Below are 16,205 nucleotides of genomic sequence, written 5' to 3'. Positions count from 1 at the left end.
TTGTCATTGATCGTCCTAATCATGCCTCTTTTATATGTTAATGTAATGACTCATTTGGTTGTTTTGAATATTGGAGCTTTTTATTTCATAAAAGACTACCCGATAGATTCTAAATAGGTAATTTGAACTATTTGTAACTATATTATTAAATTGATGGAATAATTTTAATAATTTATTTAGTTGGTGGTTAAAGAAGATATCATTAAAATTTATAGTGGGTCACTTTTACGATTTATTATAATTAATCCTATTAATAATAATAATTAGAAATTCCTATCTTGAGTTAGAAACCTAAGAGGAACGACGGCACAATCACTAAGGAGGTGAACGAGTGCTTCAGGTAAGTTTAGTATGCATATGTGAATTTGATGAATTGTGTAGATGTGAAAATTATTATTATTGTTATAATTATATTTTGATTTGGAGAAATTGGGTTTGCATATAATTGTAGTGAAAATAGAATTATTTATTTTGGTTAGTATGCAAAAAGATAACAGAATTGAAAAAATACAAAGTTGTAGGCATGATGATTGGTGAGATTACAGGTGAAACAATTAATGCTTAAAATTTAATGTTGCAGGGAAGGTTATTATATATTATATTTTTGTGCAATTGAACAGTAATGGTTATTTATGGAATAGGGTGTTAATGTTGTGGGTTTATAACCAATTGAATCATTTAAATTGTTATTTTTGCTTATGTCTGGGTTTTCAATTATTTTTTTTCATACAAATTGAAATAGTCACGTATAAGTTAATATTTGCAATTATTATATGAATGTCATAGAGGCTTACATTCAGTATATAGTTGCTACTAGTTTTCTTAAGCAGTGGCTTAATTTTGAAGTGTAATACTTACCATCATCTTTTAAATAGAGTTTAATATATTAAGATAGATAATTAAATATTAGGTGTATCGAATTGTTTAAATTTCATTAAAATTATGTTAATTAGAGGAATTAAGACCTACTCTTAGGTTTGAACTTTAGGGAATTGATTATATAAATAGGTGAGTGTTTTTGGGTCTAGGATAAACATAGAATAATTTGAGTGTTTATGGGATTGTCAACTTTCACCTTATGCATATGCATATATATATATATATATATATATATATATATATATATATATATATATATATATATATATATATATATATATATATATATATGTACATACTTGATAGATTGGAAGGGTTCGAAGGAAATAAGAAAAGGAAAAGCATTGGAGAAGTAGTTGCTTGACTTCGGTTCTTCGGTGGAGGTAGGTTATGGTTTATTCTATTTGATAGATAAACTCTAAATAGCGATTGATATGTATTGAGTGATATTGTAAAGTCTCCTATGTACTTGATTGTGTGGTTTGTGGTTGGCCTAAAATAATTAGACTGTTGAATCTCTAATCTTAAACCCTCTCTAGTAAAATGACATCTTGAATAAAGAAGGATTGATGAAATAAAATAATAAGATAATTGGATCGGAGTGTCACGTTCCAACACGGTATTATTGGATCGGAGTGTCATGTTGCGACACAGTATTATGGAACCAGAGTGTCTCATTCCGACACAATATATGGGATCGGAGTGTCACGTTTCAACACAATAACATTAAAGGAAAGGAATCTTGAAGTAACTAAATATACTTAACCTCAAAGAAACTATCTTTCAAATGAGTATGGTGTGGAGGTATGAGTCCTCATAAGTGTGCTTGATATTGTGATTGATGGTGTGCCTGTTATGGTGTTGTTGTCAATGGTTCATGTGATTTGTTGCTTGCCACCTGTTAAGTATTGTAGTTGATTTTATATTATTATTCAATATATATTGATTTCTATTTGAGTTGGCGGATGATACCTACTCAGTACGTGTTCCTTGTACTGACCCCTATTTGTATTTTCTTCTCTATTCTTTTGTGGAGTGCAGCAAGTGTAGCATTGAATTCGACTCGCCTCAACTCTAGCCAGTCTCCAGCACATCAGAATTCAGGGTGAACTATTAATTCTAGCTCGTGCTGGATTCTTTCATTCACGTCTTGATGTCTTTGAATTTTGGACATGGACCATCTTTTTGCTTATTTTGGTTTCTTAAACACTCTTAGACTTGGTAATTTGGAAATAGATGTCCTTGATGTGATGACTATCAGATTTTGGGATAATAAGTATTAAACTTTAGAAACTTATTTAAATTGGTTGCTTAATAACTTTTAGAGCTTCCGCATTACTTTGTTATTTATAGTTGAACTATTGGTATATGTTGGGGTTCAGACGTGTTGGTTCGCCCACCTAGGAGGCAGTAAGTGTGGGTATCACTCACGATTCATTCTGGGTCGTGACAATTAAGTCAAATAAAAATTAGATAAATCGAAACGGAATGAGTACAAACTTTAGATCAATATTTTTGTAACTATTTTTCCTTTAAAGAAATTTAAAATAAAAAGATACTAAAGCCTTTTCACGGTAATTTTAATAATATTTTTTTTTTATCAATATTAAGTTGATAATAACCAAAAAATTTATATAAATAAGGTAATACAATAGCTTAATTTGGAAATTCTAGTATTGATATCAATTGAGAAAACATTTCTTTTTAAGTTGTAAAGCATTCATAATCTAATATTTAATATGCTTCTTACTCTCGACGAATGACACTAATTTATCATATAATTCAAGATTGTAAGAAGTAGAAATCAAGACTAAGGAGTGCAACTCACTATTATATAAAGGTCATCCGTAGTTTATCTATTATGGAAGTTTCCTAAGTATATGACATATAATTCTATGTCAAATTAATTTATATCTCATATATTTATTGTATTTCAAAATTTATCCCGCTAATTGGTTTTGTGTTTTCTTACACTACAATCATGCAATCATTATTTTGTCATTTTGTTTAAATTTACATTATCAACTCTATTTTTTTCTTTTAGAATTGTGATATTTCTGTTTTCTTATTTAACTCATAATTTTAAAGATAAAATAAATATTATTTTGAAATAAAATAAGTTAAATAAAATAATGTCAATTCTTATGTTTGAAAAACATTATATATAATTAAACAGGAAATTGCATAAATGAAAGATTGTAGAATTATATATATATTTGTCATGATCCAAATCGAGTCGTGAGTGACATCCACACTTAACCTCCTAGGTGGGCGAACCAATGAATTCAGCTCCAACTTATATTAATCATTCAACTTACAAAATACTAACCATAACATGGAAGATTAAAGCTTATTAGTGTAGAAACAAACAACATGAACCAGTGACAACAACAGTAAAGTAAGTACACAATCAATCACAATATCAAGCACACACATGAAGACTCATGCCTCCACACTACACTTATTTGAAAATGGGTTCTTTGAGATTGGGCACATTAAGTTAATTCAACATCTTTTTTCTTTAATATTATCGTATCGAAACGTGACACTCCGATTCAATTATATCGTATCGGAACGTAACACTTCGATTTAAATATATTGTGTCGTAACGTGACACTCCGATCCAATAAGATCATTAATTTATCATATATTATCCCCACTTTTCAATTTATTAACAATATTTCATCAAGCCTTCTCTATTCAAGGCATCACTTCGATAAAAATGGTTCAAGATTATAAATTCCACGGTCTTAGGATTTTAGACCAATCACAAACCATACAACTAAGCTACAGAATCACAATCAAGTACATAAAGAACTTCACAATTTCATTCAACGCTTATCAATCACTATTAAGAGTCTATCTATCAAATAGAATAAAATCATAACCTACCTCCACCAAAGAACCAAAGTCAAGCAAGCTACTTCTCTAATAATTTTCCTTTACTCAATGTCTCCCAACCTTTCTAATCTAGCAAGTATATATATATATATATATATATATATATATATATATATATATATATATATATATATATATATATATATATATATATATATGATTTGTAAGTTAACGAGTCTATAGAAATCGATATTACTATACATCTAACCTATTCTCAATAGCTCCTCCAACTCTAAAGTCAATTTCCTAAAGTTCAAATCTAAGGATAAGTCTCAATTTCTTCAATTACCATGACCTTAACGATATTCATATAATATCATACACTTTATATTTAATTACCAATCGTAATATATTAAACTTAATTTATAATATTATAACTATAAAAAAAAATGGAAAACGCTCAAAAATACCTTTAAACTATTCTAAATAACTCATATTTACCCTTAAATTATATTTTGACTCAAAACTACCCTTTACGTCATACTCTTGGGTCAAAAATACTCTTTTTACTAACTGAAGTTGTTAAATGTCATGTGAATGCTACATGAAACATTACGTAAGCGCCACAATTTCATTCATTTTCACATAGACTTATATTTTCAATCCTCAATTCTGTAATATGTTTTCCTCTCATTCTCTAAAACGATTTCCTCGACAGGTGGCTTTGAAGTTTGCAATGCAACCAACAACCACGAGCAGCAACCAGTAACCATGCTTTGCAATACAAAGCTATGGACGTTCACAACTGCAATGCTGCCAATAAGCAGACCCTGCAAGAACAAAATTCCATGCGAAGCTCCCAACAATTGTAGAATCAAAATCAGACCCTGCATCAGTAAACATTTTATCTAAAACCTGGTAAAAAATCCCAAAACTTGCAGCCCCAGAATTAGCTTATGATAATGGCATGTTCCATTGTCGACAAGATAATAGAACTCTACTTCACATTGCTAGCACCAGTTTCAAGCAACACTATCAAAGTTTTTACTATCACTGGAAATAAACTTCACAAAATCTGGACAAAAAATCGGAGAATAAACTTCAAAAAATCTGGACAAAAACGAAAAATGAGGGAAATCGTATTAGAGAAATAAGGAGAAATCGTATTAGAATTAGGGGTTAGGAATATTAGTCTAGGTGGAAACGAATGAAATTGTGGCGCTTACTTGGCATGCCATGTGACATTCACATGACATTTAACATCTTCCGTTAGTAAAAAAGATACTTTTGACCTAATAGTATGACGGGAAGGATATCTTTTGTTGGATTTCTGACCCCCAAATTCGCCTTAGGAACAGGTTTATTCTATATGTTCCTTTGAGAAATTACAGCAGTTACGTTTTGTGAAGTTAAATAAAATAATGACACAATATTTTATCGCAGAAAACCCCAACTCACAAGGGTAAAAACCACGACCTACACCTAAGTAGGATTTAACTCCACTTTATTAAATTTCAAGTCTCAACAAAAGATTACAAAGCTATGTAACCTAAGGAATTATAAACTCTAATTCCTAGAGGAATTATAAACTCTAATTCCTAGAGGAATTATAAACTCTAATTTCTAGCTACCCAAAGACACAAAACCCCCCGGTTTAATATCTTCCAATGTTCTTCAAGTTCTACAACTTGTTGAACAACTCCTACGCACAAAACTCATATTGTCAACAAGACTCTTGAATACAATCTTACAATTTTTCCTCACAAATTGCTCCACTCCCAATAAATCTCAAAACTCTTTCAAACTTCTTGATCGTGTTTTGATCTTCTCTCTATGTAAGTGCGCAATTTTTTTGATGCAAATAGCTCCCTATTTATAGATCAAAACTTCAACAAATCCTTGTATAATTCAACTTGTATTTGCCTTCTACAAATCCTTGTTGACTTCTACTTGGATTCCTTTTCTACAGAATTTCCTTAATAAATAAGAAAACACAATTTCCTTAAATAGATTTCCTTAAATAGGAATTAGTTTTCCTTCTTTCACTTGGCTTTGAACTCCTTTATAAAAGGAAATTTTTTGTACTTGTTGCTTGTCGAAAAAATAATAATTCCACAGCTTTATAACTTCTAATTCACGTGGTTGACGTTCTCCTTATCCAAGTCGGATTCGTTCTGTAAGGAACACGTCTGTACAACCTGTTTCTTTCATCTGTTTCTGTATTTGTCAATTATCAAAATCTTTATCATTCTAACAAATTTCCCCTTTTTGATGATGACAATTATATATTTCGAACTCAGCAAATAAGACACACATCTTCCTTCTTTTGCCATGTTACTACTACAACTCCTTAACTTTGCCATACTTCAAAACAACAATATTTTAACAAATTCCCCCTTTTTGACTATGACAAATTTTATCTGCTTGCATTGAATAGGCATAACTCATATGCAACTGCTTCCCCCTTTTGACTTTAGGCAAATTCTATACTCATGGCCACTGAGCTATCACTTACACAAACACTTAAAAATCAAGAATCCAATGAGCTAAAACAAGGAATTAGCATAAACATAGGAGATAGACATTAACCTGAAACTCAAATCCAACATCATCATTAATCAAAAAACATATACACCACAAATGTAATCAAAATTAAACATAGAATCAAGCACTTGTGATTGAAAAAAAATTGAAAGTCAAAGGCTAGAGTGGTTAGGTAATATCAAAAGATGAGAGGATAAATAAAAAAGTTATTTTCAGCAGCAAAAATATCTTTTGGATTAACAAAATTAGCAGCCTTCTCAATTTCAAAGTTAACCTTGGTCTATGCATGCTCAATCCTTTTTTCCTTTTTTTTTTCACTTTTAAGGAACTTGTTCAATCAATCATGTTCTTTCTGCAGAAACGATAGTTCACTCATCTTTAATTTCAATAGAGTCAGCAAGAGGAACAAATTTTCTTGAATATCACTTGTAAAGGAACATGTTTTCTCAATATGTTCCTTGGACGTGTACTATCAACTGCAGCACCAACTATAAATTTCATTTTATTTTATATCAATTCTAAATCCCAGTTTATATGGTTCCCAGTAGAAGAACTATGTTCGACAGATGTATCTCTCATCGATTCCCTTTTACTAGATGCACCCAAGTTGATCCTAACAAGTGAACTTTGTTTAAGTATAGGGTCTCCAAAATATTCCCCTCACAATGTAAATCCTCCAAGTTTTTACTCAATACAAAATATTCCCCCTAAGAACCAGCACACTCTACTTTCTTAATCTGTATTTATAAGGCCCCAAGTAGAGGTGTCCTCCATCAAATTCATCTCAACCACAGACCATCACATTGGGATAAGGCTTTTTAAGAAGATGTTTGTTTGGTAGTATTTAGGGCATGAATATCTTTTGGGACAAGTGGAAGAAATAGGTTCAAGTGCATTGACTTTATATTTAATCATGAATAATTGTAGTGCACATACCTTAGATCTCTGGATAATGCTGAATTTTGCTTCAATTTTACCAAGTCTCTCTCCTGTGCTAGATGCAAATACAATGTTATAGTGCATGAGTAGCATGACTTTAAAAGTGGTATAGAGACATACAACTTAATGTATAAAACTGAGCATAAAATTCAATATTAGAGGGCAATATGCGCAATGTTCATTAGCCATTTTGGATACTTATGTAACCTTAATCATCCTCAAGTTTCAAATTGTTCCTTTTGAAAGTGTTTTCTTTGGCTAATCATATTTTTGATTGATTGATCATCTTAGTGCGCATAATTGTTAGATATTGCATAGGTTGAACCTGTTTCCTTCAACATGCTTCTTCAGTCTTTCTCCATTTTTTTTCAACCATTTTTTCAATTTTTTTTCCAGTTAATGTTATTCATCCATTCTTCTTCCTTTTTTTTTCAAGTGAGAGGATTTTTTTAAAGTTACAATCATGCATCTGAAACAACATGTTCAATTGGTGAATGTTGTCTGCTTCCTCTCACTTTTCCTGCAAATTCAAATGTTAGATTTTGGAACTGTCACGAACCAAAACGAGCCGCGAGCGGCACCCACACTTATCCTCCTATGTGAGAGAGCCAACCAATCTAAACCCCAACATTTTAACCATAATAACAGAAAATAATGCGGAAGACTTAAAACTCATTACTATAACCAATAAATAACTTCTAAAATTTAATACTTATTAATCCCAAAATCTGGAAGTCATCACCACAAGAACATTCTATCCTCAAATTACTAAATCTAAGAGTGTCTAGGAAGCTAAATTAAGTAACAGATGATCCATGTCTGATCTTCAAGGACATCAAGACATGAATGAGAGAGAATCCAGTCCGAGCTAGGAATAATAGCTCACCCTGAAATCTGACGCGATGAAGACTCGCTAGAGTTGAGGACGAGTCGAAGTCGATGGTACGTTTGCTGCACCCCACAAATAACAAAGAGAAACATACAAGTAGGGGTCAGTACAAGGCACAAGTACTGAGTAGGTATCATCGGCAAACTCAAAATAGAAAGCAATATATATTAGATAATAACATAAAACCAACCAGATACTTAACAGGTGACAACATCAAGTACCATAACCATTAGCCACAACACCAAGCACATCTATGAGGACTCAAGCCTCCACACTATACTCATTTGGGAAATAGGTTCTTTGGAATTGAGTATATTAGCATAATTCAAGATTCATTCTCTTTACTATCCTGGTGTCGGAACGTGACACTCCGATCCCCTCAATATTCATTCATCTTACTATTCTGGTGTCAGAACGTGACACTCCGATCCCCTACTATCCTAGTGTCGGAACGTGACACTCTAATCCCCTACTATCCTGGAGTCGGAACGTGACACTCCTATCCCCTACTATCCTTGTGTCGGAACGTGACACTCCGATCCCCTACTACTACGTGTACGTTCGTGATACCCGATCCCTTAATTCCTGGTGTCGGTACGTGACACTCCGATCCCCTAATTCTTATTCTTTTAGATCATCAAGCCTTCTTTTATACAAAGGCATCATCATTAACAAAGTGGATTTAAGGATTAAGATTCACAACCTCATCTTTCCAATCCATTACAATTACATAATCACATCATGCAAGCACACAATTAAGCATATAGAAGACTTTACAATACTACCCAATACATATCATTCGCTATTAAGAGTTTACTATGAAATAGCATAAACCATAACCTACCTCCACCGATGAATCGTGAATCAAACAATCTACTTCTCCAGCTTTTTGCTTTCTCTTCGTTCTTCTTCCTCCCTCGCTCGTTCTCTCTTCTTTTCTTTTTAATTTTCTCCTCTTTCAAAATCCTTTTGTTTTACCCTAATTACCACATAATTAAGTATAAAAGATAATAAAAGTAACCCACAATTTATTTCAAGGTTATCTCCTTTAACCCCCAAGTAAATAAGTTATTAAACTTATTCCCTAATTCCATACAGTTTGTCATAAATAGTCCAAAACACCCTTTTAAAACTTTAGCAGAAATCCGACCCAATCAAGGTTACGCAGTTCGTGACGGCCCGTCGTGCCTGCGACGGTCCGTCCTGCAGGGTATTCACAGAGTTCAGAGAGTCGATTTTAGCGAAGATGCTCGTGACGGTCCGTCGTGTCTACGACGGTCCGTGCTGCTCTTCCGTCACAAAGTTCAGAGAGTTGATTCCCCGTACCCAAATATCAGAGTTTAAGTGTTTTGGCACGAAGACCCTCGACGGTCCGTCGTGACCATGACGGTCCATCGTGGGATCCGTCGACACAGTCAGTTATTAACAAAAGCAATTCTACTGCTCGAAACGACTAAAAAGGTCGTTACAATAGATACCAATTTACCCATCGTTCGTCCTCGAACGATCACAAGAAGGAAAACAAGGGCGAGAAAGAGTACCTGAATCTGTAAAAAGGTGTGGATATCTTTCTTGCATATCAGCCTCCTTCTCTCAAGTGGACTCTTCAACTGGCCGATTCTTCCATTGAACCTTGATGGATGCAATCTCCCTTGATCTCAACTTGCGGACTTCTTTATATAAAATGGCAACACGCTCCTCCTCATAAGACAAATTTTCATCAAGAAGAACTGAATCCCAACGAATGATGTAGTTCCCATCCCCATGATATCTTTTCAGCATAGACACATGAAATACCGGGTGCACTCCTGAGAGCCCTGGGGGCAAGGCTAATTCATAGGCTACCTCCCCCACGCGCTTCAGAACTTCAAATGGACCAATGTACCTCGGACTAAGCTTACCTCGCTTACCGAACCGCATCACCCCTTTCATGGGTGAAACCTTCAGCAAGACTTGTTCACCCTCCATAAAATCCAAGTCTCTAACCTTTCGATCTGCATATTCCTTCTGTCTACTTTGAGCCTCTAAAAGCTTTTCTTGAATGCATTTCACTTTATCTAACGATTCCCTCATAAGGTCAGTACCCCAAGGTCTAACCTCAAATGCATCAAACCACCCAATGGGAGACCTACATCTTCTCCTATACAGTGCCTCAAATGGGGCCATATCAATATTTGAGTGATAGCTATTGTTGTATGAGAACTCTACTAAGGGTAAGAAGTTATCCCAATGACCACCAAACTCTATCACACATGCACGAAGCATATCCTCCAAAACCTGAATCGTTCGCTCAGACTGAACATCGGTCTGAGGGTGAAATGCAGTACTAAGATAAAACCTAGTACCTAACTCGGCATGCAATGTTCTCCAAAACTTAGAAGTAAATTGTGTACCTCTATCTGATATGATGGAAAGTGGAACTCCATGCAATCGAACGACTTTTGAGATATAGAGCCTGGCTAACTTCTCTGCATTGTAAGTCACCTTAACCGGAATGCAGTGAGCAGACTTAGTTAACCTATCAACAATTACCCAAATGGAGTCATACTTACCCATTGTCTTTGGAAGACCAACCACGAAGTCCATTGCAATTCTCTCCCACTTCCATTTAGGAATGGGCATTCTCTGAAGTGTCCCTCCAGGCCTCTGGTGTTCATACTTTACCTGCTGACAATTCGGGCATTGAGCAACAAAATCAACAATGTCACGCTTCATCCTACTCCACCAAAAATGTTGCTTTAAGTCACGATACATCTTGGTTGCACCAGGATGTATAGAATACCTTGAACTATGAGCCTCTGTAAGAATAGTGTGAATCAATTTATCGACGCGGGGTATACATACCCTTCCCTTGATTCTCAAAACGCCTTCCTCATCGATTTTTGCTTCTTTAGCCTCTCCTCGCAATACCTTATCTCGAATCCGGATCAGTTTCTCATCAGTAAATTGCTTTCCCTTAATCTTGTCAAGAAAGGAAGATCTTGCCTCCACACAGGCCAAAAATCCTCCCTTCTCTAGTACTTCCAGCCTCATAAAGTCATTAGCCAGAGTCTGAACCTCTCTAGCCAATGGGCATCCAGAAACCTGCAAGTGAGCTAGACTTCCCATGCTTTCTGCCTTTCTACTTAAAGCATCTGCCACAACATTAGATTTTCCCGGATGATACAAGATAGTGATATCATAGTCCTTCAGTAGTTCCATCCACCTCCTCTGTCTCAAATTCAAATCTTTGTGAGTAAAGACATACTGTAAACTGCGATGATCTGTATAGATTTCACACTTAACCCTATATAGATAATGTCTCCATTGCTTTAATGCAAACACTACTGCAGCCAACTCCAAATCATGGGTCGGATAATTACGTTCATGCACCTTTAATTGCCTCGAGGCATAAGCAATTACATTCTTCTCTTGCATTAGCACTGCACCCAAACCGGAATAGGATGCATCACAATAAACAATGAAATTCTTACCTTCCACTGGCAGGGTAAGAATTGGTGCAGTAGTCAACAAAGTTTTGAGCTTCTGAAAGCTTTCTTCACACTCAGCCGACCATATTAATGGAACACTCTGCTTAGTCAAGTTTGTCAATTGGGAAGCAACAGAAGAAAATCCCTTGACAAATCGACGGTAGTACCCAACTCTTCACTGCCTCAATCTTAGAAGGATCCACCATCACTCCATCCTTAGAAACCACATGCCCCAAGAAGGACACTGAATCTAGCCAAAACTCACACTTGGAGAATTTGGTATAAAACTTTTTCTCCCTCAACATTTCCAATACAATTCTCAAGTGTTCCTCATGTTCTTTCTTGCTCTTTGAGTATACCAGTATATCATCAATGAATACGATGACAAAGAGATACAGATATGGTTTAAAAATCCCGTTCATCAAACTCATGAAAGCAGCAGGGGCATTCGTAAGCCCAAAAGACATTACTAAGAACTCAAAATGTCCATACCTGGTCTGAAAAGCAGTTTTTGGCACATCCGTTGCCCGTATTTTCAATTGATGATAACCAGATCTCAAATCAATTTTTGAGAAGGTACAAGCACCTTGTAACTGATCAAACAAATCATCGATGCGAGGAAGAGGATACTTGTTCTTAATAGTTACCTTATTCAGTTGTCTGTAGTCTATGCACATCCGAAAACTTCCATCCTTCTTCTTCACCAACAAAACAGGAGCACCCCAAGGGGATGCACTTGGTCTAATAAAGCCTTTGCTTAACAACTCTTGAAGTTGGGCCTTTAACTCTCTTAACTCAGCGGGAGCCATTCTATAAGGGGGTATGTAAATAGGGCGAGTACCCGGCTCCAGATCAATACAGAAATCCATATCTCTATCCGGTGTCATACCAGGAAGGTCTGCAGGAAACTTAGCCTCATCAGCAGTAACCGACATCCTGCCTTGCTCTAGGCTCAGGAACTCATCCCTCCTCCTATCCCTCAAAGTCCGGGGTATATATACTTCACCATAAACAAGCTAGAGAATGATGCCCAAGTCATAGGTGGTGCATGTGCTGGTTGACGCTCAACATACGATCACCACCACATTTTGGCATTTCCCTGAAACTGATAGGTTACAATCTCAACACCGAATCGTTCCACTATGCCCATGTTATGTAGCAGCTCTTGACAATCAACCAGAAAATCATAGGCATCCTCAGATTCAGCACCCTTGAAGACTGGAGGTTTCAATTTCAAGAAATTAGTGAAAAGTTCGTGATGATCACTCGTCATTATAGGCCATGTAGTCAATCGAGGAAACGTGCCTATTTCCAATGAGGAATCCATGCGGGGAGCCACAACAACTGCATGTTGTACTCCTGGAACCTGAGGTGCTGGTGCATAAAACACTGGAGGTGCCTGAACTTGATCAGATAACCCGCTAAGATAAACAAGAACCTGATTAATCATCTCTGGGGTAGGTTGGGGTGGTAATTCCTCATTATGTACTTGTTCATTCTCCCCTTCCTCACCCTCTCTTAATACTTCCTCAGTCGGTGGAAGAGTCACCGCCCTAGTACTAGCTGGACTAGGTGCTTGTCCTCTTCCTCTAGAGGACATCCTCCCGCGACCTCTACCACGGCCTCTTGACACTGCTCCTCTTCTAGCTACAACCTCAGTGGATGGTTCAGACGCATCTTGTCTTGCCGGTGTGGGTGTTGGCGAGTTGTTGCTCTAGTTCTAACCATCTGTGAAATAGAGTGAAGATGGTCAGATACCAATTTGTATCACCTAGATACCAATTGGATCCAAGTAATAGCACGAAAGAAAGAAAGAGTGGAATTTTCCTAAAGTCTTATAGCCTCTCAAAGAAAAGTAAAGGCGTCCCCCTACCGTTCCTCAAGACTCTACTAGACTCGTTCTTGTATGATGAGACCAACGAACCTAATGCTCTGATACCAAGTTTGTCATGACCCAAAATGAGCCACGAGTGGCACCCACACTTACCCTCCTATGTGAGCGAACCAACCAATCTAAACCCCAACATTTCAACCATAATAAATAGAAAATAATGCGGAAGACTTAAAACTCATTACTATAACCAATAAATAACTTCTAAAATTTAATACTTATTATTCCCAAAATTTGGAAGTCATCACCACAAGAACATTCTATCCTCAAATTACTAAAACTAAGAGTGTCTAGGAAGCTAAATTAAGTAACAGATGGTCCATGTCCGAACTTCAAGGACATCAAGACATGAATGAGAGAGAATCCAGTCCGAGCTAGGAACAATAGCTCACCCTGAAATCTGACGCGACGAAGACTTGCTAGAGTTGAGGACGAGTCGAAGTCGATGGTACGTTTGCTGCACCTCACAAATAACAAAGAGAAACATACAAGTAGGGGTCAGTACAAGGCACAAGTAGTGAGTAGGTATCATCGGCAAACTCAAAATAGAAAGCAATATATATCAGATAATAACATAAAACCAACCAGATATTTAACAGGTGACAACATCAAGTATCATAACCATTAGCCACAACACCAAGCACATCAATGAGGACTCAAGCCTCCACACCATACTCATTTGGGAAATAGGTTCTTTGGAATTGAGTATATTAGCATAATTCAAGATTCATTCTCTTTACTATCCTGGTGTCGGAACGTGACACTCCGATCCCCTCAATATTCATTCATCTTACTATTATGGTGTCAGAACGTGACACTCCGATCCCCTACTATCCTAGTGTCGGAACGTGACACTCCGATCCCCTACTATCCTGGTGTCGGAACGTGACACTCCGATCCCCTACTATCCTTGTGTCGGAACGTGACACTCCGATCCCCTACTACTACATGTCCGTTCGTGACACCCGATCTCTTAATTCCTGGTTTCGGTACGTGATACTCCGATCCCCTAATTCTTATTCTTTTAGATCATCAAGCCTTCTTTTATACCAAGGCATCATCATTAACAAAGTGTATTTAAGGTTTAAGATTCACAGCCTCATCTTTCCAATCCATTACAATTACATAATCACATCATGCAAGCACACAATTAAGCATATAGAAGACTTTACAATACTACCCAATACATATCATTCGCTATTAAAAGTTTACTATGAAATAGCATAAACCATAACCTACCTCCACCGATGAATCGTGAATCAAGCAATCTACTTCTCCAATGCTTTTTGCTTTCTCTTCATTCTTCTTCCTCCCTCGCTCGTTCTCTCTTCTTTTCTTTTTAATTTTCTCCTCTTTCAAAATCCTTTTGTTTTACCCTAATTACCATATAATTAAGTATAAAAGATAATAAAAGTAACCCACAATTTATTTCAAGGTTATCTCCTTTAACCCCCAAGTAAATAAGTTATTAAACTTATTCCCTAATTCCATACAGTTTGTCATAAATAGTCCAAAACACCCTTTTAAAACTTTAGAAGAAATCCGACCCAGTCAAGGTTACGCAGTTCGTGACGGCCCATCGTGCCTGCGACGGTCCGTCCTGTAGGTTCGTCATAGAGTTCAGAGAGTCGATTTTAGCGAAGATGCTCGTGATGGTCCGTCGTGTCTACGACGGTCCGTGCTGCTCTTCCATCGCGAAGTTCAGAGAGTTGATTCCCCGTACCCAAATATCAGAGTTTCAGTGTTTTGGCACGAAGACCCTCGACGGTCCGTCGTGACCATGCCGGTCCGTCGTGGGATCCGTCGACACAGTCAGTTATTAACAAAAGCAATTCTACTGCTCGAAGCGACTAAACAGGTCGTTACAGGAACCCAGACTAGCTTGGGTCCTTTGTATTGACAAAAAGGATGAATAAGATCTCTATAAGCCCACTTGGGCTAGCCGATGTTACAATAGTAACATTGAACCCTCGAATATGTTCGAAGATCTCGAAATGATCTTCCAGTTTGGGGGAGAATTCACAAAATTTCGTTTCCATCGAGAATTGAATTGACCTTTCCCTTATTTCGAGCGGAGAATCTAACAGAGATTATTTTTCCTTTGAGTATACCTGTTCCTTTGACCAGTTTTATAAGTTCCTCTTGCATTATTTTCTGCACTAGCTTTGTATTTAGGACAATATTGTTTAGAGTGACCTGAGATACCACAAATAATACAAAACATAGGATTCCCATTTATGGATTGTTCATACCCTATTCCAGTTTTAATGTTCCTATTATTATTACCTAGATGGGTTACTATCATGGAGGATTTTTTCCACTTATTTCTTCTTTCCAGATCACTTCTCATCCTAATTAATTTAAGATTTATTCTTCTAGAGTTTTCCTTTTCTAGTTTTAAAACATTATTGAGTTTGTCGACCTCAAGTGTTTGGTCAGGCAGTTCACTCCCTTTTTCTTTACCAAGAACTTTTAATTTTAAATTCTCAGTTCTTAGTTCCAGATTGTGAGATTCAAGTTGCTTGATCTTCCCTTGAAGGTCATGTTTGTTCTTATTAAGATCAATGTGCTCAAACTTTAAGCTAGATAAGGAAGCAAGTAGTTGGCTCTTGGTGTTAACAAGTTCTTGAATTGTGTCTATGGAAGCAAGTAATAAGAATGAAAGTTTTTTCTTAGAGAACTTTACTAGTTTATCTTTTGGGTTAAGAAGATTTACATCTGTTTCTTCAGATCTGATTCAGGTTCAGCATCT

The 16,205-nt window shown here is 36.1% G+C and overlaps 1 long non-coding RNA gene across 1 annotated transcript; it reads left to right on the top strand.

Moving 5' to 3' along the window:
* The first annotated feature begins 204 nt into the window (after positions 1-204).
* On the top strand, positions 205-2,182 carry LOC138342279 (uncharacterized). The gene is made up of 2 exons (XR_011215134.1): positions 205-340; positions 1,921-2,182. It is a non-coding gene; the product is annotated as an uncharacterized lncRNA (long non-coding RNA).
* The last annotated feature ends 14,023 nt before the right edge of the window (positions 2,183-16,205 follow it).

Source organism: Solanum lycopersicum, chromosome 2 (genome assembly GCF_036512215.1).
Source record: "Solanum lycopersicum chromosome 2, SLM_r2.1".
NCBI classification, from domain to species: domain Eukaryota; kingdom Viridiplantae; phylum Streptophyta; class Magnoliopsida; order Solanales; family Solanaceae; genus Solanum; species Solanum lycopersicum.
This window is presented reverse-complemented; position numbering and strand designations above follow the sequence as displayed.